Source organism: Macrobrachium nipponense, chromosome 8 (assembly GCF_015104395.2).
Source record: "Macrobrachium nipponense isolate FS-2020 chromosome 8, ASM1510439v2, whole genome shotgun sequence".
Lineage (NCBI taxonomy): Eukaryota > Metazoa > Arthropoda > Malacostraca > Decapoda > Palaemonidae > Macrobrachium > Macrobrachium nipponense.
The window spans coordinates 83,149,386-83,176,889 of record NC_087203.1 but is presented as its reverse complement, the minus strand read 5'-3'; the positions used below and the strand labels follow the sequence as shown (position 1 = coordinate 83,176,889).

Below are 27,504 nucleotides of genomic sequence, written 5' to 3'. Positions count from 1 at the left end.
TCTCTTGTGTCATCATTATTTTTTAAAAGATTTGTCATTAATTTTTCATGCATACCTCCAAATTTTGCTTCATGTTAGTTTTGTGGCCAACTTGCTGGGTGCTGTTTATTTCATTAGCTTTCTTCCCAATCTCTCTGTTCGTTTCCCCAAAGCCCATATCACTGTTCCTGTCCTGTTCCACGATGAGGATGTGGTTTGGACGTATTGACTCGGACCGTTCAACAGAGACCTAAAATTTTAATCTGAAAGCACCCTTGTCTTATAACGCTACAACTGGCCCAGAGAAATTTTGAATTTTGAAAGTAATTTTCCGTTACTCATCCATACTGTAAATGCGCAACGTTCACATCTGTCTGATAACTTAAGATCCCATATCGTAAGAATCAGATCAGATCCTTTAAGTAGACTGCTGGTTTATTTGTCAGTGAGCATTCAGGAATACTGGGTCGGGTCAGTACGTGTATGGGCGGCCACCAATAAAGGCAGGACGCGTTGTACATAGGTCTTTCGCCCATTCCAAAAATTAATGTTAAAAACTACGTAAGTGACAATGGGTTACAGTGAAACCTTGGAAACCAACAGTGAGTAAAATTTAGTTCTCAAGAGATTTAAACCTTCACGTCCGACCTACCCTGCTTCCATATATGACGAATTTCTTGTACGGAGAGGAAACTGCTGTCCCAAGGCCAGCTAATTTAACAACAGTAGCAACACCAGATAAAACTGTTAATAAAATGAACTTCACAATTTTCCATTTTTGTGGGAAGATCTATTTCCTTGAACCAAGGCTGATTTAAAAATTTTGTTATAAGTAACGCCACCACCGTGGCATTGACAAATTAGGTATGCATACATTCTTGTCAACGGAATAAAAGAAACGCCTTGCTCTAAGAGAGTATCATATGGCTTGGTGAGGAGATTGGCTTTTGGAGAGGCATAGAACTTTTGGAATTTTGGAACCAAATCATGATTTGTATGCTGTTTGTTGTTTCAGAGTTGTAATTTGAGAAATGCACTACCCAAGTTTCTTTATCATACGAGAATATTTTATTGGGAAGATAAGTGGGGAGCACTGATTGAGCGAGACCAGATGCATAGAAGAAAGGAGGGGAATGGAAATTGGTAACTGAGGGAACATAGAAATTTCAAGAAAATTCCAAATTCCACCTGTCGTAATTGGTTATTAGTGTAGATTAAGCTGGTCGTATGCTACCGCTAATCCTTGCTCAAATGCGGACTTGAAGTGTTGTAAGGTGGCAGAGGATAAGGAGCTTGGAGTAGACCTTTAAACTCGGCCTGAACAGACACGTAACGTAGTAAAAGATTCTGATTTTCGTATAAATTTCAGAAAGAAATGTTCTTTGCAAAGACAAATACGTCTGAATTTTTTTCCGGACGAGAAAACTTAGATTTCATTCCGATTTTTAAATTCTCCACTGATCTTATCTTATTTATTTGACCACAAATTCTCCCACGCCAGGGAAAATTGTCTGGCTGAATAAGGTTTAATTTTGGACTTGACGTTTTATCTTTCGCTTGCAGGTTATTTTTTATTTAAATTGAATTTCGTTTACGTCATTTGTCGCATTTTCCTTCACGATTGTTTTCTTACACGTTTTTCTTGGTTCATGAACTTGCAACGGGTATTAAAAATATTTATATATATTTTGTGTGTGAAGGTGGATGTAAAGGCAAATTACGCTTGATAGATTTACTATTTTCGGATTTTTAAGAAAAGTGTGATGATCAGATACGAAAAAGTAATTGGAATTCATGATTTATGATGTCAGGGATATGTGTATGTTAAAAATCCCTAAGATCGTTTTGCCTTTTCTGTCCATGTGTTTTGGGAAGAAGCTGCTGTCCCCGTTTCATTCTGACATCGACTAAACTACAAGTTAGTTCCATCCCACACGTGATCTATCTCGGAACTGATGTTGGTGGGGCGAGGCTGGTAATTTGACGATCATTTCCTTTCTGTGTAATGGTAGGAATATTTTTTTAACATATTTCAGTATATTATTCGTCTCTTCATAGTGATATAGATTTTTTTGCTTACTCCCATAACTTACAAAGTGAGGAGCAACATAATGACAAAGTTGCTAATTCGTTAGGTTACCTTTCAAAACTGCGTTTGTTTTAAAGTGCATTCTCAACAACTTATGTGTTTTGGTAACGCAGTGACCAATGACTGATACGTTATGGTACATTTTCCTTAAGATATAATATAAACGAATTTTAGAAAGCTGTAAATATTTATCAGTACACAAGCGCGCGCGCGCACACACACACATACATATATACATACATATATATACATATATATACATATACTATATATATATATATATATATATATATATATATATATACCTTGTTACAGAGAACTTGTTTAAGATAATTGTTTTGTTCACGCTCAGGAAAGAATATGCGCTTATAGTGTTAGTCGATTGGATTCATCATACTTGCGTCTCTGGAGTAAGACTGGGGAGAGTGAGGAAGAGAATTATTAGCCTTGGCAGTAGAGGGGAAACAAACAGTCGCCGTTTTATGATTTTATTCAGTGTTTTATAATTACTACTTACAGACACACGGCCGCTATCTATTTTTCATTGAAAATTCATCAAAAGAGGAGAACAAATTGCTTCAAAACCCAGTGGAAACTCAGAAACCGCTGGAAAACGTGGAATCCGGTTCCTAATTTTATGGTCAGAATATGCACACAAAAATTCTTAAGAAAAATGGGGATAACTGAAAATAGCCCCCTCCCTTACTCCGAAGTCCTCTTCTTGACACTCAATCTTAATTAGAAGAAGAATTGAAGGTTTTAAAATCACCAAAATACTGAAAGGTACATACGTGTGTACTGTGCTCATTTCCATGTACAGTCCTACTGTATGCACAAGTGGCTCTACTGACCATTGAATAAATTTTTTGTGAAGAATGTTTCCACGGCCTTTTTTAAGAGAAAATGTCTTGTAGAGAACTTATTTCCAGCTTCGCAAACCATTGCTATTAGACTTTCAGTTTAAATCCGCCAATCAGTCAATGTGTCATATAACTGCAGCACCAAATTGAAAGACAAAACACGCCTTATTATTATGACTAGCATTTTACATTTAATTGAAATCTAATATTAGCTCCGTTTTTCAATTTACAAATAGCTTATGGGTTGTATTCCGTGTAATTTTAAATTTCAGTATTAATACCTCTTTATTTTTTCCTCGAAAGGTAGTATATTATCTTTAATGATGGAATACCGTAATGACGAATAAAACATGGTAAATTCCAGTTGAAAATTAATCTTGCTCGCACCAATGCAAGCCAACCGTAAGGTGTAGTAGCTCTAAAAAGCACATGCTTTCTGCCTTATTAAGTTCTGTTCAAACGAAATTCACCTTCCAGTTCAAGCCCTGGGTTTAATAACTGGCGTTCTACCTACCTTAACTTCATCTAATTAAATATTTTTTGTCCGAGTCGTGTCCGTGTTAGTGGGCGTGAATATTTTCCCATTGGAGGGAGGGGGAGAGCCGGGTTGTGTGGAAATGGTTTACTTAACTGTATTTTGACAGACCGCCTGACTTATTTTGTTAGTGATTTTTCTTCTTTCAATCCAGTTTGTACCGCTTGATTAGAAATAGATTAGGGGCCGCCATATTTATTTATTTATTTATTTGAGAGAGAGAGAGAGAGAGAGAGAGAGAGAGAGAGAGAGTACACATCGTACTTGTGGAGTATCGTAAGACCGAGGAGGCCCAGTGATGAAAATTGATCTGAGTCTCTCTCTCTCTCTCTCTCTCTCTCTCTCTCTCTCTCTCTCGCTCTCTCTCTCTCTCTCTCTCTCTCTCCTAAAAATCTCTCTCTCTCTCTCCCCAGTAATTATATATATATGTGTGTGTGTGCGCGTATTTTATAAATTTAAATGTATACTCATTATGTAGTATTTTATATATATATATATATATATATATATATATAATATATATATATATATATATATATATATATATATATATACTATATATCATATGTATATATAAACATTTATATAACGGGAAAGAGAAACAGGTACTCAGTTCACAGCGGGGAGAGGCCTGAAGTTTCCTCTCTTGAATTGTTACAGTATTGACATTTATCATTGTTTTTGTTCAGATAGCGCAGACCTTTGTCGATGGAGCAAACCATAATATCATTTACTTTTCAGGACAGCTTTCGGAGAAAAAAATTCGTAATGTGAGGGATGAGAATGGGTTGGCAGTACATTGTATGTGTGTGTGCGTGTGTGTGTTGATTGGACGATTTGTGTCTTCAATCCCAATCTATATAAGCGTTCCTTGTGAGCCTCATGAAAGTGTGTAGTATCTGTTTGTTTAGTTTGTTGCAATAATTTGCAGTATGTGTGGCATCGGAATAAATATGGATGAATACTTTCATTATATCAGTTTTTATTTTAAATTTAGTGGTTTCTTCAAACATTCTCTCTCTCTCTCTCTCTCTCTCTCTCTCTCTCTCTCTCTCTCTCTCTCTCTCTCTCTCTCTCTCTCTCTCTCTCTCGTACGCCTTCTTGGTGGTGTGATTATTATTTGTATTATTATGTGGACTACCGCGAAGAGTTCCTGGTTTCGAGTCTGGGACACGGCTTTTATAACTATCAGGTAAACACAATCAAAACAAACAATTTTTATCGTTTTAATAACACTAGTTTTTAATTGTTACACTGACCGACGAAGTCTTCATTTTTTTTTCAGTATCCTTCATATTTTCTTAAATACTACTTTCATCGATGGTGGAAGTGAAATGTAGGCATGAGGCAGTAGCAAAAAAAAAAAAAAAAAAAAAAAACACACACACACACACACACGCACTAAGAAAAAAAGAGTGAGGGGGAGAGAGAGGCCAAGTAGCGATGGAGGAAAGCTTCCTTTGCATTCTTTCTTTGACGTTAGATGGTAAACATAGCAGATAGATGAAATGTCAACAGTCTCATTGTCTAGTATTTGTTAACATAAAACTCTTGAATGGTAATGCAGGCTTGTGGTTTTGTTTCTTGCTTATTTATTTATTATTTGTTATTGCAACGATGACGAAACTATTAGAGTTCCTTGTACTTGCTTCCACTCAACAGGAAAGTAGTTAGCATTCGAAGTTACCTTCACTTGTTTTCGTTAAGTTACTAGGATTAGGATGTCTCAAAGACTTGTTAGTCCATCTGAGGAGACATCGTGTGCTCACTTATCTGTAGGAGCAGGTTTTACTGTGCATTCACAGTTTCCTAATGATTTTGTCTTTTTTTTTTGTAACTCTTCCGCACTGTTGCTGTTTACATCTTCTGGTGGCAGTTTATTCCACGTGTCACATATCTTTCATGTAAAGAGGTTACCACAATGGGATGTGTTGTATCTCTTCAGTTCTAGTTTCTATCCATTATTTCTTGTCTGGTTTTCGTTTAATGTAAATAGGTTACTGTCTACTTTTGTTATGCCTTTCAATATTCTAAATGTTTCTATTAGTTGTCCTCGCAATCGTCGTGTTTCTAAGCCATACATGTTCAGGCTCTCTAGTCGTCTTCGGTAACCCATTTGCCTGATGGATGGAATTAACATTGTGGCTCTTGCTTGTACTCCTAATCTATTTATGTCTTTTCTTAGATTGCAAGTAGATATGTGCCTGTAAGCAAGCCAGCAACCATTATCGGTGAGGTAGGAATACACTTCTGTATTTAGTAAAAGCAATCAATAGAAAATTGAAAGTATTTATCAACTGAAATTAATGATTATTTCAACAGGGAAGATTTTGCAGAGATGTTTACTTAGGCATGTTTATATATTTTACCTGTTTTAAATATTCATATTTTTATAGATTCAAATAGGTAGCACACGAGGAGAAATTATGGAAGATTGCCACACTAAGTGATGAAGAATAAATGGAGCAATTTAGTACTTCAATACACTTGATAAATAAGAAGAATGAAAATAAAACTATAAACGATTAAATAAAAATCATTAAAATGACAACTACAAACTGGCATGGTTTCGTGTTCTACATTAAAAGTTGCAGATGGCGTCTCTTTTATGTCCCTGACTAAGGTAAAGAATTAGATCATAGATTTCATCGAAGGTTTATAAGTAAGTAAATAAGTCTAAAAATTTATATATATATATATATATATCTATATATATATATATATATATATATATATATATATATAATATATATATATTTGTTTGCGTGTGCTTGCGTCCATGCCTATTCTAGTTCTCTAACAAATATTTTGGTATGAGTAGCTATCCGTAATCTTTTATCCGCCTTGACTTCGACTCATCACAATCGAGTAACTCAGTCCATCATACACTGCTCATGCATAATAGAATTGTAAAAATATAAGGCTAAACAAATTATTCACAACGTTCATTACCTTAGTAGTTCACAGCTTACACAAGATCTGATTTTAAGGTAAACTGATCGTATCATATACCATCGTATCATCATCATCATCTTTGTTTATGTTTATTTTTTGAGACCCTACCATCAGGCACTGTTTGATTCACGAATTGCCACGCTCATTTCTCCCTGAAAGAGAAACGGGAACAAAATGTTAGAAAGGAATTTCCGCGATCCGTGAGAACGAAAGGCGAAAGTTTGAAAAGAAAGAAAATTCATCAAGTGTTTTCCAAAGTCTTCCAAGAAAATGACTGACCAAATTAGGCCGGATCCTGAAAGGTTATAATTTTCTCACTCTTTCTTTCCACTTTCTTCTTTTGTTTTTTCTCGGCTCCCTTCCGAATTTCCCTCCCTTTCTCGAATTTCCATTGTTCGTCCTCTTTCTGCGCGTCTGCATTTGCCGCCTTCATCATGTTATTCGTTAACAAGGTGGGTTGGGAAACCAGAAACGAAAGGGGAGGCAAATTTTTACTTGATTCCGTGTGGGAGATAAGTTTTGGTCTTTTATATTTAGCCACTTTTGTTATTTGTTTACTATTTTTATCCAGTTAATGAAAATAATCGTGTATTCTTTTCCAATAAAGGGTTGTTTTCTTGTTAATCCAGTTGTTCTTGAATCTACCATTCGTTAACGTTGTGCAATATTCCTTTCGAGGTTGTGTCCCTCTCCGGTTAGTTACTGTCAAGAACTTTAATAATAATATATTTCAAGCAATGCCTCCTAACAAATATATCATAAATATTTTATATAAAATACAATTTTTAGTAAATCTTTTGACAATTATTCTTATGTATGGTCAGAAGAAAACCGCTGGATAAACGTCAACCTTCTTTCTTTAGCCTTTGTCTGTGTTTTTTTTTCCTGGTCTGGACCAAAAAGGCAGTTAGTTGCCCGTTCTTATACCTCTGAGTTGAAAGAAAATTATTTTCTGTGCTGTCAAATTTTTTTTTATGATGTTATCTGGTATACGATATCTTTCTTTCCTGTTCTCCCTTGTTCATTTTAAGTCACACATAACTAGTTGGAAAAAACCCATTTTTAGCTTGGCCATCAGTTAGATATATGTAATTAAGTCTACAGGGGTATGCCAATAATGGGATGTATTTGTTTTTGCAGTGCAAACTTATAATTATTTCCAGTCAAAACATTTAAGCGCTGGATATAATATTACACTTTAATCAAGTGGTGTAGAATTATAGCTAGAGTACATGCAATCATTAAATTCAAGTAACAAATTAGGTTAGTGATTATTCTGTTATCGCTATTTGAAATGCCGAAGGCTTTTTCCAAATTCATTTACAACCATCTCGAGCAGATATCAACAAACTCTCTCTCTCTCTCTCTCTCTCTCTCTCTCTCTCTCTCTCTCTCTCTCTCTCTCTCGTCTACTCTCCACACACACACACACACACACACACACACAAGGTCTGTTCTTCATAAATTTTCATCAGCAATTCAAGGTTGAAGGGATGTTCTAAGATCCTCTCACTTTTTGAAAAACTCAAATCTGGTAATCTTCGTTAAAATTCGGATGGGAAACACATTTTGACTCCTAAGGGAAAATGCAGGGTGGACATGTAAAACAGGATAAAAGGATTGTTGAGCGAACTCTCAATGTCAGTGAATTGTGGATGCTGAATACGGATGTAAGGCAAGGTCACATCTTGAGATGAATTATTGGTTGCGTAGAATATGTGATGTACGAAGTGAAAGGGTTAGAAGTGTGCAGATACAGAGAAGTTGTAAAATGTTACCTTAGATGGCACATAAGAGTGTGCGGTAATGTGGAAAGAATGGATGAATATATTTTGGTAGATAGTGTATAAATGGGTAGTGTGCAGAGGAGGGAAGAAAGAAGACCTAAAATTAAGCTGCAGAATTACCATGAAAGCCCTTTATATCCCGGGAGCTCAAAAGAGTGTGCAAAATAGTGGTGAATGTGCAGTGAGTAAAGGGTTCGAAGCGCTGGAGCTCTACAGGTGGGAGCAGATAATGCAGTGGAAGCGTTCCCCATGGGGCTATTATACGGCTCAGCAGTTAAATGCTTATATTTAGAGCCACCTCCCCCACCCCCGTAAGAGAGAGAGGTTCATTGCAGAATATCTCTCTCTCTATATATATATATGTGTGTTTGTGTGTGTGTCCATATATACATTGTAGTAGTCTTCTCAAAAATATGTCTTGTGCGAAAATGAATATGCTGACGAAGGGTAGGCGCCTCAATAGAAAACACTAAAATTACTTTTCTAAGGGTTGAATGTAAACGTAAATTGTCCACTAAGACAATATAATTTCTATAAAGTTATCGGGAGGTATAGTTTACAGGAGCACTGTTTGGCTCCGTGGCACTCATGACGCTAACACTAACATTCATAATAGCAGAATCACTAATCCTACGCGATCATGTTAGGTGCATGAAATACGGATCAAGAACTTAAAACTAGCAACATTAACACCGTAAGCGAGCGTAAGCTCCCACCGAAATATGATCCCAAGATTATCACTGGCAGAACACGTTGAGTGGCACTTGATCTACAAGAGGAGGCACACAACAGGGCAGCCTACATAAATCTGCAAAGCAGTCAGAGTTGAAATGCAAATATCAATGACGGCAAACTAATATAAAATGATACAAGCAAAGTGAGAATTATACAAGATACTCGATTCATAAATCCTTTGAGTTTACGTTAATGCAATGAGTATTGCTGCAAGTAAAGTAGCGCATAATAATATCACTTATTTCACAAGAAATTCACAGTTATTTAAACTCACATGGGTCTCATGGAGACGGGAATATTACAGAATGGGAATATGAGAAAACAGTTGAAACGGAATGAGTGCTAGGAACAGTAGGTGAAGGGCCGACAGAACAACTTCCAAATTCAGTTACCTCAATCCGTGGACAAGACACGTGTAGTCGTAGCCAGGGTGTCAGCGGAAGGATGTGGGTCGCTTGGAAGGCTTTTCACTAAGGAATCAACAGGAAGACACTTCTCATCAGACAGTCCTACAGGAACTTCAATGATGAGCACTTTGATGGAGCTCTCAGGGCGGACGTCTAGACAGAGTCCAGTCTGTAGGTAGAGCAGGTTTAGAGGAGGCTAGCCAGGTTTAGGATCAAGACACAGGGCAGAGATAGCGGTGGGCTGAGTCGTTGGGCGTGACACTGCTTCCAGACAGGATAGTACCGCAGTTAGTGGCTAGAGCAGAATACAGGACATACTACCGCAGAAGTAGGCTAGGGCAATGTGCAGTATGGTAGGCCAGATCAGGCAATATTTATACCCAGTTTTGGGGAATCTGGATCCATCTTGTTTAAACTGGATTTGTCTCTCCCAAAACTGGATTGAACTCCTTGAACTAGATTGATCATCACGGATCCTTTCATCTCCACTGCTAATCCTCGCAACTGGACGCCGGCAGAGGAAGGTTGGAAAAAGGGAGTGCAATGGTACTAGCTGGGTTGAGAGGATTTGATCAGCAGGCAGGCATGCAAGTGTGAGGAGGAGAAGTTGGAGATGTGGAAGGCTCCAACAACAATGGTGAGGGACAAGGGTCAGGTAAAAAGGGTTAAGGATCAGGTCAGTCTGACCTCACCTGAGAACCTGTGAACTTTCGCGACTTGGATTGCAACTACCTGTTAATGGATTCTGTCAAATTAGATTGGGACCGTATTACAAAAGAAGACAATGGAAAATGGGGCTTTGGTCCCTTAAGAGTCGTTCTCCCTTATTCTCAAAGTTCCCTTACTTTACTCCTTCAGTTATTCTTTTAAGTTTTCGAGTTTGGTCGAGGAAAAGAAAATGGGAGTCCAATGTATGCTCGTAGAAATATATCTATATATATATATATATCGAGCTACAAATCTCCTTTAATATCTAATTCGCTCTACCTCAGAATTAATATATTTTCATATATGTTTAACCAAGGGGGAATTTATTTAGCGATAATAGAATTGGCAGCCGACAGGCGCGAACCATCGACCTCTCAATTCCAGGACTGGCAGTGAAGCCTTAGCCAACCTCGCCACCGCAAGCATTAGCCAACCTCGCCACTGCAAGCCTTAGCCAACCTCGCCACCGCAAGAGATATAAGTTTATGCCGCCTCCCATCTCAAATACCTGCTGCGCCCAGGTATTTTTTGTTTTGGAGACTGCATCAAGCCCATCTCGTCCTCGGTAGCGTGGTAGTGCTTTTGCCCGCCCATAGTCATTATATAAGTCTATCACATTACCGTGATTCATATACATATATCGAGCTACAAATGTCCTTTAATATCTAATTTGCTCTACCTCGGAATTAATATATTTTCATATATGTTTAACCGAGGGGGAATTTATTAAGCGATAATAGAATTGGCGGCCGACAGGCGCGAACCATCGACCTCTCAATTCCAGGACTGGCAGTGAAGCCTTAGCCAACCTCGCCACCGCAAGAGATATAAGTTTATGCCGCCTTCCATCTCAAATACCTGCCACGCCCAGGTATTTTTTGTTTTGGAGACTGCATCAAGCCCATCTCATCCTCGGTAGCATGGTAGTGCTTTTGCCCACACGTAGTCATTATATAAGTCTATCACATTACCGTGATTCATATACATATATCGAGCTACAAATGTCCTTTAATATCTAATTCGCTCTACCTCGGAATTAATATATTTTCATATATGTTTAACCGAGGGGGAATTTATTAAGGGATAATAGAATTGGCGGCCGACAGGCGCGAACCATCGACCTCTCAATTCCAGGACTGGCAGTGAAGTCTTAGCCAACCTCGCCACCGCAAGAGATATAAGTTTATGCCGCCTCCCATCTCAAATACCTTCCGCGCCAAGGTATTTTTTGTTTTGGAGACTGCATCAAGCCCATCTCGTCCTCAGTAGCGTGGTAGTGCTTTTGCCTGCACGTAGTCATTATATAAGTCTATCATATTACCGTGATTCATATACATATATTGAGTGGTCGATGGTTCGCGCCTGTCGGCCGCCAATTCTATTATCCCTTAATAAATTCCCCCTCGATTAAACATATATGAAAATATATTAATTCCGAGGTAGAGCGAATTAGATATTGAAGGACATTTGTTGCTCGATATATGTATATAACCTAGCCACCTAGGGGGGCAAACAAATCCTTATGGGTGCCGGTCCCAAGCCCAGATAAATAGGGAGGGTTGGTGTCAGGAAGGGCATCCGGCTGTAAAAATCTGTGCCAAAACCAAAAAATGGAAAAGCCGAAATATGGAAAGAGGTAATGCTAGGGCGTACTCCGTAAACGACGCACAGAGACATCGTCCTAACTCTGTGGTAAGGCGAGGGCTACTGCATCAGGAGCGGGTGCAGCTAAAGAAGCAAGCTCACATTGGGTTTAGAGTATGTCAGCTAAATGTTGGGTCCATGACTGGGAGAGGTAGAGAATTGGCTGACTTGATGAGAGAAAAGAAAGTAGATGTCATGTGTGTGCAAGAAACGCGGTGGAAAGGAAATAAAGCTAAAGAGTTGGGAGATGGATATAAGCTATATTATAGTGGAGCAAATAAGCAAGGTAGAAATGGAGTTGGCATAGTACTGTCTAGTGAACTGAAGAACTCGGAAATAGAAGTGCATAGAAAGAATGGCCGTATCATCAGATTGAAGATATGTTATGGAGGAGAGATTCTGAATATTATAAGCACATATGCACCCCAAGTTGGTTGTACAGAAGAAGAGAAGGGAAATTTCTGGAGAGACATGGATGGAATAATGCAAGAACTGGAAGAGCATGAGAGGGTGATAGTTGGGGCAGATTTGAATGGCCATGTCGGAAGTGAAAATGAGGTGATTGGGTGGGTGCATGGGGGCCATTGGGGAGAGAAACCCAGAAGGAGAGAGTGTAGTGGACTTTGCTGTGTCATTCGACATGGCAATAGTAAACACATTCTTTAAGAAGAAAAGGGAACACTTAATAACATATAGGAGTGGGGGAAGATTCTCCCAGATAGACTACTTCTTGTATAAAAGGATAAATCTGGTGGAGGTCAAGAACTGCAAAGTTATTCCAGGCGACCATGTAGCCCCCCAACACAGACTGCTATGTATGGATTTGAAGTTGAAAAGGGAAAGAAAAACCAAAGCTAAGGAAAATTAAATGGTACAAATTAGAGAAGGAAGGGGATAAGAAGAGAGAGTTTAAGAGGAGGGTTTTGGAGGATATTGTTATAGGGACTGAAGATGTTCAAGAATGGTGGGCACGAAATGCAGCAGTAATAAGAAGGCATGGAAAGGAGCTGCTAGGAGAGACATCTGGTATCATATGGGAAGAAAAGGAGAGTTGGTGGTGGGATGAAGACATTGAGAAAGTAGTAAATGATAAGGATGCAAAGAAAAGATGGGAAGAGTCACAGTCAGTGGAAGACAGAGATAGGTTCAGAGAGAAAAACAAGGTGGTGAAAAAGGTGGTAGCCCAAGCTAAAGCAAAGTCGTATGATGATGTGTATAATGAGCTGGGGACAAAGGAAGGATTGAAGAAGATGATCAAGCTATCAAAGGCTAGAAATAAGAGCACCAAAGATATTACACATATCAAACAAATAAAGGATCAAGATGGTGTAGTACTTAGAAAGGAGGAAGACATTGTGAAGAGATGGAAAGAATATTTCGAACAGTTGTTAAATGAAGAAAATAATAGACTAATAAGAGAGGATGGGCAAGTGAACATTGGCATGGTAATGAGGTTTTCTAGGCAAGAGGTACTAAATACACTGAAGAAGATGAAGAATGGGAAGGCAACCGGACCAGACTTGATTCCGGGGGAGGCATGGAAAGCATTAGGAGATGAAGGAGTGGATATACTGTAAGATCTTATGATAAAGATCCTTGAACAGGAAAAGATACCAAATGAGTGGCGTGGGAGTAATATTGATCCCAATTTTTAAAGGGAAAGGCGATGTCCAAGAGTGTGGTAATTATAGGGGCATTAAATTGATGTCCCACACTTTGAAGATACTGGAAAGGATGATAGATGCTAGACTGAGAGAAGAATTACAAATAGGTAAAGAGCAGATGGGATTTATGAAGGGAAGGGGAACAACAGATGGTATATTTTGTCTGAGGCAAATAATGGAAAAATTCGGGGAAAGACAAAGGGACCTACATATGGTATTCATTGACCTTGAAAAGGCTTATGACCGAGTCCCGAGACAAGAGATATGGAGGAGTCTGAGGGAGAAGATGGTACCAGAGAAGTATGTGCGATTGATACAAGAGATGTACCGGAATGTATTTACCAGAGTGAGTAGCAGTGTTGGGGAGACAGAGGGTTTTGAGGTGAGAGTAGGATTACACCAGGGGTCGGCTCTGAGCCCATTTATCTTTAACATAGTGATGGATGTTATAATAGAGGAAGTAAGGGAGACAGTACCATGGAACATATTGCATGCGGATGATATTGTTCTGTGTGAAGAGAGCAGGGAAGATCTGGAAGTGAAATTGGAAAGATGGAGACAAGTACTGGAGGACAGAGGAATGAGAATAAGTAGATCTAAGACAGAATATATGTGTACCACCACTGAGGGGGATGATAGAGAAAGTATTCAGCTTGGTGGAGAGCAAATAAGGAGAGTTGATAAGTTTAAGTATTTGGGATCTTTTGTTAATGCTGGAGGAAGTATGGAAGAAGAAGTAAAACATCGGGTACAGGCAGGCTGGGACAACTGGAGAGCGGCCTCTGGAGTTCTTTGTGACAAAAGAGTGCCGCTTAGGTTAAAAGGAAAATTTCACAAGACGGTGGTAAGAACAGCAATGGTACAGAAACAGCAAGCATGAGAAAAACAGAGTAGAAGAAGATGGATGTGGCAGAAAGGAGAATGCTTAGGTGGATGTCTGGGGTGACAAGAGAGGATAGGATCAGAAATGACTACATAAGGGGGTCAACTAAGGTGGTGGAAGTATCAAAGAAAGTGCAGGAGGGGAGGCTGAGATGGTATGGACACCTGTTGAGGAGAGATGAGGACCATGCTGGGAGACATACTATGGGGGTGGAGGTGCAAGGAAGAAGAAGAAGAGGGAGACCAAGAAAGAAATGGAAGGACTGTGTGAGAGGAGACTTACATGAGAAGGAAATTGATGAGGCAGAAGCGCAGGATTGAAATAGATGGAAACGGCTCATCCGAAACGGCGACCCCATATAAAAATGGGAACAAGCTGGGAAGAAGAATATTATATATATATATATATATATATATATATATATATATATATATATATATATATATCAAACAACAAATGTCCTTTAATATCTAATTCGCTCTACCTCGGAATTAATATATTTTCATATATGCTTAACCGAGGGGGAATTTATTAATCGATAATAGAATTGGCGATCGACAGGCGCGAACCAGCGACCTCTCAATACTAGGACTGGCAGTGAAGCCTTAAACCACCCCGACACCGCAAGAGATATAAGTTCATGCCGCCTCCCACCTGAAATACCTTTCACGCGCAGGTATTTTTTGTTTTGGAGACTGCATCAACCCATCTCGTTCTCAGTGGCGTGGTAGTGCTTTTGCCCGCACGTAGTCATTATATAAGTCTATCACATTACCGTGATTCATATACATATATCGAACTACAAATGTCCTTTAATATCTAATTCGCTCTACCTCGGAATTAATATATTTTCATATATGCTTAACCGAGGGGGAATTTATTAAGCGATAATAGAATTGGCGATTGACGGGTGCGAACCAGCAACCTCTCAATACTAGGACTGGCCGTGAAGCCTTAAACCACCCCGACACCACAAGAGATATAAGTTCATGCCGCCTCCCACCTGAAATACCTTTCACGCGCAGGTATTTTTTGTTTTGGAGACTGCATCAACCCATCTCGTTCTCAGTGGCGGGGTAGTGCTTTTGTCCGCACGTAGTCATTCATAGTGATTCATATACATATATCGAACTTCAAATGTCCTTTAATATCTAATTCGCTCTACCTCGGAATTAATATATTTTCAGGTATTTCAGGTGGGAGGCGGCATGAACTTATATCTCTTGCGGTGTCGGGCTGGTTTAAGGCTTCACTGCCAGTCCTAGTATTGAGAGGTCGCTGGTTCGCGCCCGTCGATCGCCAATTCTATTATCGCTTAATAAATTCCCCCTCGGTTAAGCATATATGAAAATATATTAATTCCGAGGTAGAGCGAATTAGATATTAAAGGACATTTGTAGTTCGATATATGTATATGAATCACGGTAATGTGATAGACTTATATAATGACTACGTGTGGGCAAAAGCACTACCACACCACTGAGAACGAGTTGGGTTGATGCAGTCTCCAAAACAAAAAATACCGGCGCGCGAAAGGTATTTCAGGTGGGAGGCGGCATGAACTTATATCTTTTGCGGTGTCGGGCTGGTTTAAGGCTTCACTGCCAGTCCTAGTATTGAGAGGTCGCTGGTTCGCGCCTGTCGATCGCCAATTCTATTATCGCTTAATAAATTCCCCCTCGGTTAAGCATATATGAAAATATATTAATTCCGAGGTAGAGCGAATTCGATATTAAAGGACATTTGTAGTTCGATATATGTATATGAATAACGGTAATGTGATAGACTTATATATATATATATATATATATATATATATATATATATATATATATATATATATATATATATACATACAGCCAGGAGAAGGGTGAAATGAAATGACTTGAACCGAGCGCTTTCATGTATTTCTACACCTCATCAGGGTTCAGGTACAAGTGCCAAGAAAACAAATACAGAGTCACAAGAAGACTTCGTGGCAAGACAAATGATGCTAAAAAAAACAAACAACGCTAATAACTACCAGACAGTTCTAATACCTAATAGCCTACTTGTTTTAAAATACCCTTCGTTAAAATCTCATCAACTTTGTACAAACCTAGGCTGATGATATTCAATAAATTATCACAGTCTTGTTTAATTATACATGATTCTATTAAATTTCTTTTCACCAAATCTCTACAAAACATAATTTCCTTTGAGTCTGTCCAGTTAATACCATGATCACTATTATTCATATGCACAAATAATGCATTTGACATATTACCAGTTCTTACATTATATTTGTGCTGTTTTAATCGAACTGTCAATGTCTTTCCACTTTGTGCCACGTAAGTTTTATTACAATTTTTGCACGGAATCTTATAAATACAACCTGTTCCATTTCCAGGTGAATTTCTTATCAGCAAGTTTCTAATAGTTCCTAGAGTTTTGAACACAACATTAATACCTAGTGGTTTGACTTGTCTCGGGATGTTATTAAAGCAAGTATAAAAAGGAAGCACTAAAAGGTTTTTGTTTTCGAACTTTTCAGTTTTTGTCAATCCATAAAACGTTTTTCGTGCCTTACAATAGGTGTTTTCAATAAAACTGTTTGGGTACCTCAAATTGCCAGCAATTTCACGTATCTTGTCAATTTCATGATCTAAAAATTCGGGGCTGCTGACCCGCAGGGCCCTTAAAAACATAGCAGAAAAAACAGCAGTCTTAGTTCTAAAAGGATGGTTTGAATAAAAATGTACATAAGAAGAGATATTTGTGGGTTTCCTATAAACAGAAAATTTGAACTTTCTATCAAATCTATGTAACAACACATCTAAAAATGGCAATTTTCCTTCTTCTTCCCTCTCAAGGGTGAACTTTATGGAGGGCACTAGTGCATTTAGTCTACTAAGAAAGTTGTTTACGTTCTTTTTCACTGGCCATGAACAAAAGATGTCATCCACATATCTTATCCATAACACACCTCTTGGCAATAAATTCGGTAAATATTTTCTTTCAAAAAACTCCATATATAGATTGCTAAGTATAGGAGAAAGAGGATTTCCCATGGCCATACCGAATTTCTGTTCATAATAATTACCATTAAAAGTAAACTTGCAACCTTTGATACACAATTTTATAAGTTCTATTAAAGTTTTGTGTGGCAATATGAACACAAACCACTAGGTATTAATGTTGTGTTCAAAACTCTAGGAACTATTAGAAACTTGCTGATAAGAAATTCACCTGGAAATGGAACAGGTTGTATTTATAAGATTCCGTGCAAAAATTGTAATAAAACTTACGTGGGACAAAGTGGAAAGACATTGACAGTTCGATTAAAACAGCACAAATATAATGTAAGAACTGGTAATATGTCAAATGCATTATTTGTGCATATGAATAATAGTGATCATGGTATTAACTGGACAGACTCAAAGGAAATTATGTTTTGTAGAGATTTGGTGAAAAGAAATTTAATAGAATCATGTATAATTAAACAAGACTGTGATAATTTATTGAATATCAGCCTAGGTTTGTACAAAGTTGATGAGATTTTAACGAAGGGTATTTTAAAACAAGTAGGCTATTAGGTATTAGAACTGTCTGGTAGTTGTTAGCGTTGTTTGTTTTTTAGCATCATTTGTCTTGCCACGAAAGTCTTCTTGTGACTCTGTATTTGTTTTCTTGTCACTTGTACCTGAACCCTGATGAGGTGTAGAAATACATGAAAGCGCTCGGTTCAAGTCATTTCATTTCACCCTTCTCCTGGCTGTATGCATATATGATCATCACACGTCTACAGTGATTTGTTGCAGTATGGACGCCAGACGCCTCTTCACCACCTATCGTAACTTTGGAATGCTTTTTCCTACCATCAAGAACTTCGTGGATAAGTTTGCTACTTCTCTTGTTCAGGCGCACAAAACGAAAATTAGATGCCGATTCCTCAACCGATGTTTGTATGAACAAGTTATGCCGAAGTCACTTACTACCAGACGTCTGGACCTTCTAGCAACCACTCCATTTGAGGACTACCATCGCGGGATTTTAAAGAAGCATATCGATATTTGTAAACTGGATGTAAATGCTTGTTTCAAAAAACTCAGATATGATAAGAACAATTTTAATAATGTATGCCCCACAGATTGGAATAATGTATTATATGACTTTTGTTATAATAAAATGAGATGTGAGTGTAATAAATTGCAAATTAGGCTAGATAGAAAGCTAAATAACTTGGTAAAACTTAGTAATTGGACTAAACATGCCAATTCTGAATTTGTATGTAATTTATCTACAAAAACTTTTGATAACATAACTATCTCAGTCTCGGGTTATGGTTTGAATTTTTCTGTTAACAATAATATTGATTGGTTGGAAATAGGTAATGCCTTCTGTCAATTGGAAAAGTTCAGCAACATCCCTATTGACAAACTGAATATCTGCAAGGGTATGATATACGGTATTGCTGGATTGGGTATATCACCTACTATTCCAAAGAGGTTTTTTGAAACTTACAAGAAAATTAAGAAAGATAACACTCTCCACGTCACGAAAGCAGATAAGTCAAGTGCTCTGGTTATATTGGATAAAACTGAATATGAGAGAAAAATGTACGAACTGTTAGACGATCATACTACCTATATCCGACTGAGAAACAGTACTTTAGAAAATGATAATGCTCAGTTTAACAAGAATATTAAGAAACTCTTGTATAACCATAAGGATTTAGTACAAAAATTTCTAACTATTTGCCCAACTTCTCCTTATCTGTATGGTACTATAAAAACGCATAAACAAGGTAATCCAGTAAGACCTATTATAAGCTCTGTTGGTTCTTTTGCATATAAACTATCAAAATGGCTTGTTGAAATACTTACACCACTAGTGGGGACGGTCTCGGGATGTTCTCTCGAAAATAATGTAGATTTTATCAGTCGTCTTAATAATTTTAACCCAAATTATGACTTTATAATGGTGAGTTTCGACGTTACTTCTCTTTTTACAAAGGTGCCAATAGATGACCTGTTAGAGTTTCTGGAGGATGAAATGAAAAAACATGTGTTCATATTGCCACACAAAACTTTAATAGAACTTATAAAATTGTGTATCAAAGGTTGCAAGTTTACTTTTAATGGTAATTATTATGAACAGAAATTCGGTATGGCCATGGGAAATCCTCTTTCTCCTATACTTAGCAATCTATATATGGAGTTTTTTGAAAGAAAATATTTACCGAATTTATTGCCAAGAGGTGTGTTATGGATAAGATATGTGGATGACATCTTTTGTTCATGGCCAGTGAAAAAGAACGTAAACAACTTTCTTAGTAGACTAAATGCACTAGTGCCCTCCATAAAGTTCACCCTTGAGAGGGAAGAAGAAGGAAAATTGCCATTTTTAGATGTGTTGTTACATAGATTTGATAGAAAGTTCAAATTTTCTGTTTATAGGAAACCCACAAATATCTCTTCTTATGTACATTTTTATTCAAACCATCCTTTTAGAACTAAGACTGCTGTTTTTCTGCTATGTTTTTAAGGGCCCTGCGGGTCAGCAGCCCCGAATTTTTAGATCATGAAATTGACAAGATACGTGAAATTGCTGGCAATTTGAGGTACCCAAACAGTTTTATTGAAAACACCTATTGTAAGGCACGAAAACGTTTTATGAATTGACAAAAACTGAGAAGTTCGAAAACAAAAATCTTTTAGTGCTTCCTTTTTATACTAGCTTTAATAACATCCCGAGACAAGTCAAACCACTAGGTATTAATGTTGTGTTCAAAACTCTAGGAACTATTAGAAACTTGCTGATAAGAAATTCACCTGGAAATGGAACAGGTTGTATTTATAAGATTCCGTGCAAAAATTGTAATAAAACTTACGTGGCACAAAGTGGAAAGACATTGACAGTTCGATTAAAACAGCACAAATATAATGTAAGAACTGGTAATATGTCAAATGCATTATTTGTGCATATGAATAATAGTGATCATGGTATTAACTGGACAGACTCAAAGGAAATTATGTTTTGTAAAGATTTGGTGAAAAGAAATTTAATAGAATCATGTATAATTAAACAAGACTGTGATAATTTATTGAATATCAGCCTAGGTTTGTACAAAGTTGATGAGATTTTAACGAAGGGTATTTTAAAACAAGTAGGCTATTAGGTATTAGAACTGTCTGGTAGTTGTTAGCGTTGTTTGTTTTTTAGCATCATTTGTCTTGCCACGAAGTCTTCTTGTGACTCTGTATTTGTTTTCTTGGCACTTGTACCTGAACCCTGATGAGGTGTAGAAATACATGAAAGCGCTCGGTTCAAGTCATTTCATTTCACCCTTCTCCTGGCTGTATGCATATATGATCATCACACGTCTACAGTGATTTGTTGCAATATATATATATATAATTAATCTACAGAAGTAATACGATCATATTGACAAAGTAAATTGTTGGCCACCATGGTATAAATATGATGTTATGAATACTTTGTTTTTCACATAGCATAATTACCATTGTTGATCCTTGAAACAAACACACACACATATGTAGTGCATATAATTTTTCCTTGGTTCACTCGCTCAAATATGAAAAAGCGTCATTGGTTCCTGATGTAATATTTTCTTCAGTCTGAGAAATCGTAAAAAACAGAATTTATCTTAACAAATTATTTTTCGTTCCCAGCTTTTATCCATCAGCGTTTGTGACTTACAAATGTTTTTTTTTTTTTTTTTTATTAATTTTGCATTCGAAAATATTAAACCTGAGGTCACTGTTTTGTATATCGTATAGCAGTATAGTGCACATGAAACTATGAAATGTCTTTTATTTTTTATTCTTATTAGAAAGAAAAAGTAAAATTCTTATTCGATACTAAATAGACCATGTGGTCGGAAGGTGAAAAGTATAAGAAATAACAGCATTTCGAAACAAAAGAAAGAAAATTTCAGTGCATAGGAACGACGTTTAGACAAAAGGACGAAACAGTATGAAATACAGTGGAACGAATAGTTGGTGATCAATTCGCATAGTAAAAGAAATATTTCTTCGAAGAGCCATTCCTCTCCCACATCTGGTTCCCCTCAAAGTAAACACTAGTCGAAGACGGCTTTAAATCATATCCCTTCACATCACGAAGCAGAAATTCTTAATATTGACACATGTTTCCTCCAGGATTGCTTATAGATAATCCATATCTCGCATGCATTTATTCTTCATTATATCTTTCAAGAAACGGGTTTTCTTCGCAAATTTTTGTGCCTTAATATCTGATGGTACATAAGATAACATTCCTCGGTTCATTTTCACAGGCAATATTTTTTCTTGACTAACTAACGTGAATGGTTTGTATTATGAAATTTTCAAGAAATTAAGTTCTCCAAAAACACGTATGCGTGTTTCAGAGGTCCGTTGACAATGCGTTTTCCCAGTCCTGTCCATGGAATGTGCCCAGTTATAGAACGTAAGACCAAATATTGAGCTACATAATTTAGAAACCGAATGTGGTGGATTTTAGCTTACATGTAAGCAGACATTCACTTTACAGCCATATTTGCTCTCCGTGATCACGATGATAATTATTCAATCCTTCAGGATAAAGCAGGCTGATTTACGGCTGAAATTTAAAAATAATTATACGCCAGTCATAAACTTTAATAATAGGCATTGTATGAGAAGTTTACAGCTCCTGATATAATGAAGTTACATGTTTCTGATTATCAGGTTTTTCTGGTAGCCATAATTGCATTTGTAAAATCTAGGATACATATGTATTATTATTCATTATACAGATCAAAATATTTTCAGTGAAGAACAGCAACCATAGAAATATGACATGAAATCAGTATTGCGTTAAAGATTAATAAAGGACATTAGACGATAAAAATGTTACTGTGCCAAATTAATGGGTTTCAGGAAGTCATAATCTGTTGGCTTTTCTGGCCTCACTTGAACCATTGCCGCTCACACGAAACTCTTAGGAACTGTTGCAAGGTTTGGTAGCATTTTCTTTCATGTTGTGGCATAATGAAAGCGTAAAGGTCGAACCCTCATCCCAAAATCTATTGTCTGTGGGACATAGGGAGGGGGAACACAAGCCTGCGAAGCGTCCTTTTTGCTTTTGTTCAGAGATGTACGAGTTCATTTAGATATTACCAGACTCACTTTAATCCTGCCTCTGGGAGCAATTGGATACCACTTACGTCTCGGAAGAAAAATACCCATCTCGACCCTTAGCGTTTAGCTCGTTAAAGAGGGGTTTGTCTTTGTTCTTTAGAACCCTTTGTTTTATTTACGTGTTTACCTTGTTCGGGTTTCTGTGCTTCTTGATTCATGTTGGTTATTTTTTTATTCTTATCTTTTAGCTTCCCAATCATTGATTAGGTAATCTTTTTCCGTGCATGTCTTGCATTCCTTGTTCCTCATTACTGTTTATCATTCGTTTTCTATTTAATCGTCATTTAATGTGCTCACGCCAGGATCACGTATCTCTTACTCTTTATGGACCTCGTTATGAGCTTCAGAATTCGATTCCCGAGCAAGAGAAGGACAGAATGGGTGCGTTTCCCTTAAAAATCCTGCATTCCTCTATTGACAATGAATACGAGATAGGAACATGTTTGTTAATCGACTACAACGTTACCAAGGTCGAGGTGGGTTGATGCCGACTCCCAAACAACGAATACCTGAGCGCGACAAGGATTTGTAGGTGAGAGGCGGCATTAACTTATACCTCTCGTGGTAGGTGTGTGGTCTAGAATGCTTCACTGTGCGTCCGGAATTTGTTGGTTCCATGGTTCGCGCCCGTGAGCCGACGAATTTCTTATCGACTAAAAAATTCCCCTTCGGTTAACGTAGTATATGAAAATATATTAATTCTGAGGTAGTGTGAATTAGATATTAAAGGACATTTGTAGCTCGATATATTATATATATATAATATATATATATATATCTATATATATATATAATAGATATATATATATATATATATATGAGAGAGAGAGAGACAGAGAGAGACAGAGAGAGAGAGAGATCAGTGCTCCTAAATAATTCATACCTTCATATCATACTTTAAAAAACCATAGGCCTTGACGAGGTAATCCTCACCTCGCTGAGATGAAACTTACATCAGCTGTTCATTAGACGTTCACTTTCTTTGTATGCTTCTTGCAAGTTATTCTTTTATTTGGGCATCAGTATCCTAAATCACAAGCACTGGATTTCGTCACCCCTTTTATGTCTTGGATGTATTTAGGCTATCATGAATTTGGTGTCACGTATTATTATGGTGGGTGCTTGTTATGTAATTTTTTTTTTTTAGATTCACTTGCAAAAAAAGGGAATATGAAAATTTTGAAATTGCTGATATGAAGTAAAAACCGTTGTCTTTTCATATTTACATTTTATTCAATAGGTTTTAAACCCTGTGGGGGGAATGGGGCGGTAGTTCCGTCAGTGGACCTCATGCGGTGCACTGTAGGTATTACTTAAGGTACTTTACAGCGTACCTTCGGCTTCTAGCTGCAACCACTTTCGTTTCTTTTACTGTACCTCCTTTCATATACTCTTTCTTCATCTTACTTCCCCCCCTCTTCTAATACTTGATTCATAGTGTAACTGCGAGGTTTTCCTCCTGTTACACCTTTTAAACCTTTTACTGTCAATTTCCAATTTATATTCAACTCGATAGGTTTTAAAAAATTTCTTGCTTGAAGTCGACTAATTTTACAGACGACAAGATTTTTCACATATCCCTTACATTAAGAGCAGTGTACTTTAAATCACAAATTTCAAATCTGAAGAGAACTATATTCATTAAGATAAGCTTTGTAATTTCTATAACATCATACCAGCGGAAGCGATATTCAACTAATTGCAATAAAACGATAAAAAGCTAATGACGCCAAAACTATTAATGCTGGCTGTTATAATAGTATACCAACCATTGGAGAGGCATGTAAAGCCTGGCGCATATGAATTGTTTTTCAATTTTCAGAGGATATATGCTTTGATGAGAACGTTCCCATAATTAGAGCGACGAGTGATGATCCGTTGCCATTATCGCACACTATTATCGCTGTGAAACGATTCGTTACCAGTAACCTGACACTCTCTCTCTCTCTCCCACAAAACTGAGAAATAAGAAAAGGTCTTTGATGCACTCATGTTTCCCTTCGGATAATTACTGCATTAAACAAGACTAACGAGTTGCTCTAGTCTAATGTATTGTAACAAACTGGCTCTTTAATGGCGCCCTTGTGGGATGCGAACAGCCTCAGAGGGAATCGTTCTAAATGAATTTATGTTAATATAGCAGTATATTTTCCCGCTTCCATACGACTTCTTTACATTTTTTATTGCAGTGAAAGTAAGTACGATTGAAAAATAATAGATTAACTGCGAATCCTCTACGAAAATGGCCAGACCGTTACTACTAAACCAAATGTATGCAACCGATTACTGTTTATAACGGATTAGTCTGGATATCGGCGTAATTGATATTTCAAACATTTTATCACGTTCCTTCTTTAAAGTTTTGATAGTTCGAATGATGATTTTTTTTCCTACTCGCTTTCTAGTTACGTCCAAAGATAAGCTGTAGCGTAATTACACATATTTATTGACATCCAGATCGTGCTGAAAGCCGTCATCAGACTGCCTTGTTTACTCTTTACTCTTCCTACTGCTAGGTAAACAGTCTCTTGGTGGCGGTACCACCTGGCAAATGTAGGCGGGTGAGGTCTGAGAAACGCCCGGCTGTTCAAGGTTCTTCAATTTGTTGTTGTTCTTTGTCTCGGTATGTGTGTGAGTGTATTTGATCTTACCATTTCTATAGTAGGGTAAGAAATATATTTTGGTAAATTTTTCCTTTGATACCACAACCACTCCCATGAGCGTCACGTTCAGTACAAGCTTCGTGATGATGAATGATAAACGGTAATGCTTGTAAATATCTCGGTAACTGTATATTTGCGAAATATTTTAGTATGATTTTTAGCATATTAAGGAGACTTAGCAGCCCAGCATAAAATCTCCAGTATTGAGCCGTGGTATTAAGTTTAAATAATGCCCATGTTTTTACTAGTCTACGTTTATCACGAATATAAGTGAGGGTGGAAATGTTTCAACCTGAGGGACGTTACGTACCTTCATGTATCTTGGAATAAGATACCTTCATTCTTCAAGCTTACTATTTAGAAATCTCTTGTCAGAAAGGCTTTGTCCCTAGGGCTGAACTTGGAAGTTACTACCTTACTCGAAAGCAATCGTTCTTTCATACAGGTAAACATAGATAACTGTAAAGATTAACAATGCATTTTAAGATAAGGCGATTGCGCGCTGACTCTCATCATTCATTTATTACGGCTTAAAGAGCACTTTATGACATCTCTTACGTATCTTAGTAATGTACTTTGAATATCTGATCGTCTTAATAGTAAAGTTTTAATTGTACATTCACTGATACGTTATCTGTTTGTTATGTATGTTATTGCGTTATGGTTGAAGATCATTGAGACCTTTAACCTTAACTTTTCTGTTGTTTAATCTGCTCCCGTATATTGCTTGATGAGAATGGCGTAGTTTTCGTTAAGTCTTGGCTAGAAACACGGTCGTCCAAAGATTATTTAGACCTCAAAGCTATTATTCCCATTTCGGCCACTGCATTTTGGCCATAAGTCACTTTCGCACATTTTTTGGTCTCAAATCAGTCTCATTTCGATCTCTAACCTCTTCGGCCGCAGGTCATTTGGGTACAACCTCACGTATTCACAGATTTTCGAACGTAACCAGTTCGTCCACAAGCTGTTTTAGCCGTGAACTAGTTCTCTCAAAATCTATTTTTGATTTTTTATAGACTTTTACTGGCATGGCATTGTTTTACAATGGCCCCGGTCTACTGTCTTGGCCATCTGGAAACTGACAGGTGTCTGAATTTCCATTGAGACTAATTTTTTTTATCATTTTGATATGTATGAAGTTTGCATTTTATATTGATCATCTGAGGGTGATGTAATTTTAACATTTTAGGTCGAAGGCTCAATGTCAAACTTAAGATGTCAGACGCCAAATAGGAATTCAATCATGGCTATAACCTTAGAGCTAAGAGATAGAACCTTCACATTTTGCAAGTATATTCTACAAGATAAGCCGAATTGTAGCTTGAGGTCAATGACTTCTTAAAAGGTCAAAGGTCAAGTAGGAGCGACAACATTGGGCGTTGGATTTCACGAACTCATCCTTTTCTTGAACATAAATGAAAAATTACGCAACGGAAGAGACAAGATGATTGCTGTGGCTATGCTTGAAAGATGGATATTAATTCTTGAACCTTCACTAAAGAACAGCTATACATAACGAGATCTCTTAGATGGCTTGCATTGCTCCAAGCGCTTATTCCAGTAACCTTGCTCAACATCTTGGTGGTCGGTTGGGTATTAGTAATCATGAAACTATTAAATTTCTTTACAACAGACGCATCCTAACCGCTAATTTTTTATTCGCTTTGCTTGTACTCCATTAGTATTATTTACATTTATTCATTTGTATTTCCCAGATTTTCAAAAGGAAGTTAGGATTTATCAGGAGAGTTTTGAATCCTGGATGCTGAATTAATTAGCCATCCAAGCAATTTTCTTTATTCTTGTGAATAACGCCGTATTTTCATTTCTTTAATATTTTTTGTACATTATTCTTTTTCAGTGTATTCTTTTTCAATGTTTGAAATTATTAAATTCTCTGACATTCCAATATTTGTTATTTTTGTAAAAAAAAAAAAAATTACGCCAACACAGTATTTTTGTCGTTTCCCTAAATTTTCTGCAAATGAACAAGATATTTCTAACTTTTCTTCATCTTTCTGGTATCCCAGTATTTTTTGTCAGTCCTTTTCTTTGATTTTATTTCATTATTTTTTTTGCTGACCCGACATTTTGTTATTTTACCTAATTTTTCTGCTAAGTAGTCAAATATTGTTTTTATTTTCTTGATGTGTCTGCCAAATACCACCTTGGTTTTGCTATTTACTTAATTTATCTGCTTAGTAACCCGGTATTTTTATATTCCATAATTTTTCTGCTAAACCAAAATTTTATTTTTCCTCAGAAGCTAATTTTTAAAATAGATCTTGCCTTTATTTCAGATCCGTGTTACGATGGTTTCCGTCTGATCGATTGAATAATTACATTAAAAACCGTAGCGTATTGTGAAATCATCTCAGAGATAAGGTGAGTAGCAACAATATCTTCCCTACTACTTTGCGGTATTTT

General features: G+C 37.1%; 1 protein-coding gene across 4 annotated transcripts in view; it reads left to right on the top strand.

Annotated features, from left to right (window-relative positions):
- Nucleotides 1-27,504, top strand: part of LOC135222890 (alpha-(1,3)-fucosyltransferase C-like) — a 323,079-nt gene that overhangs the window by 64,455 nt on the left and 231,120 nt on the right. For all 4 annotated transcript variants that reach the window (XM_064261263.1, XM_064261265.1, XM_064261261.1 and 1 more), the window contains exon 4: nucleotides 27,378-27,462. The gene's annotated coding sequence lies outside the window, so the exon portion shown is untranslated. The remainder of the gene's footprint in view (nucleotides 1-27,377; nucleotides 27,463-27,504) is intronic.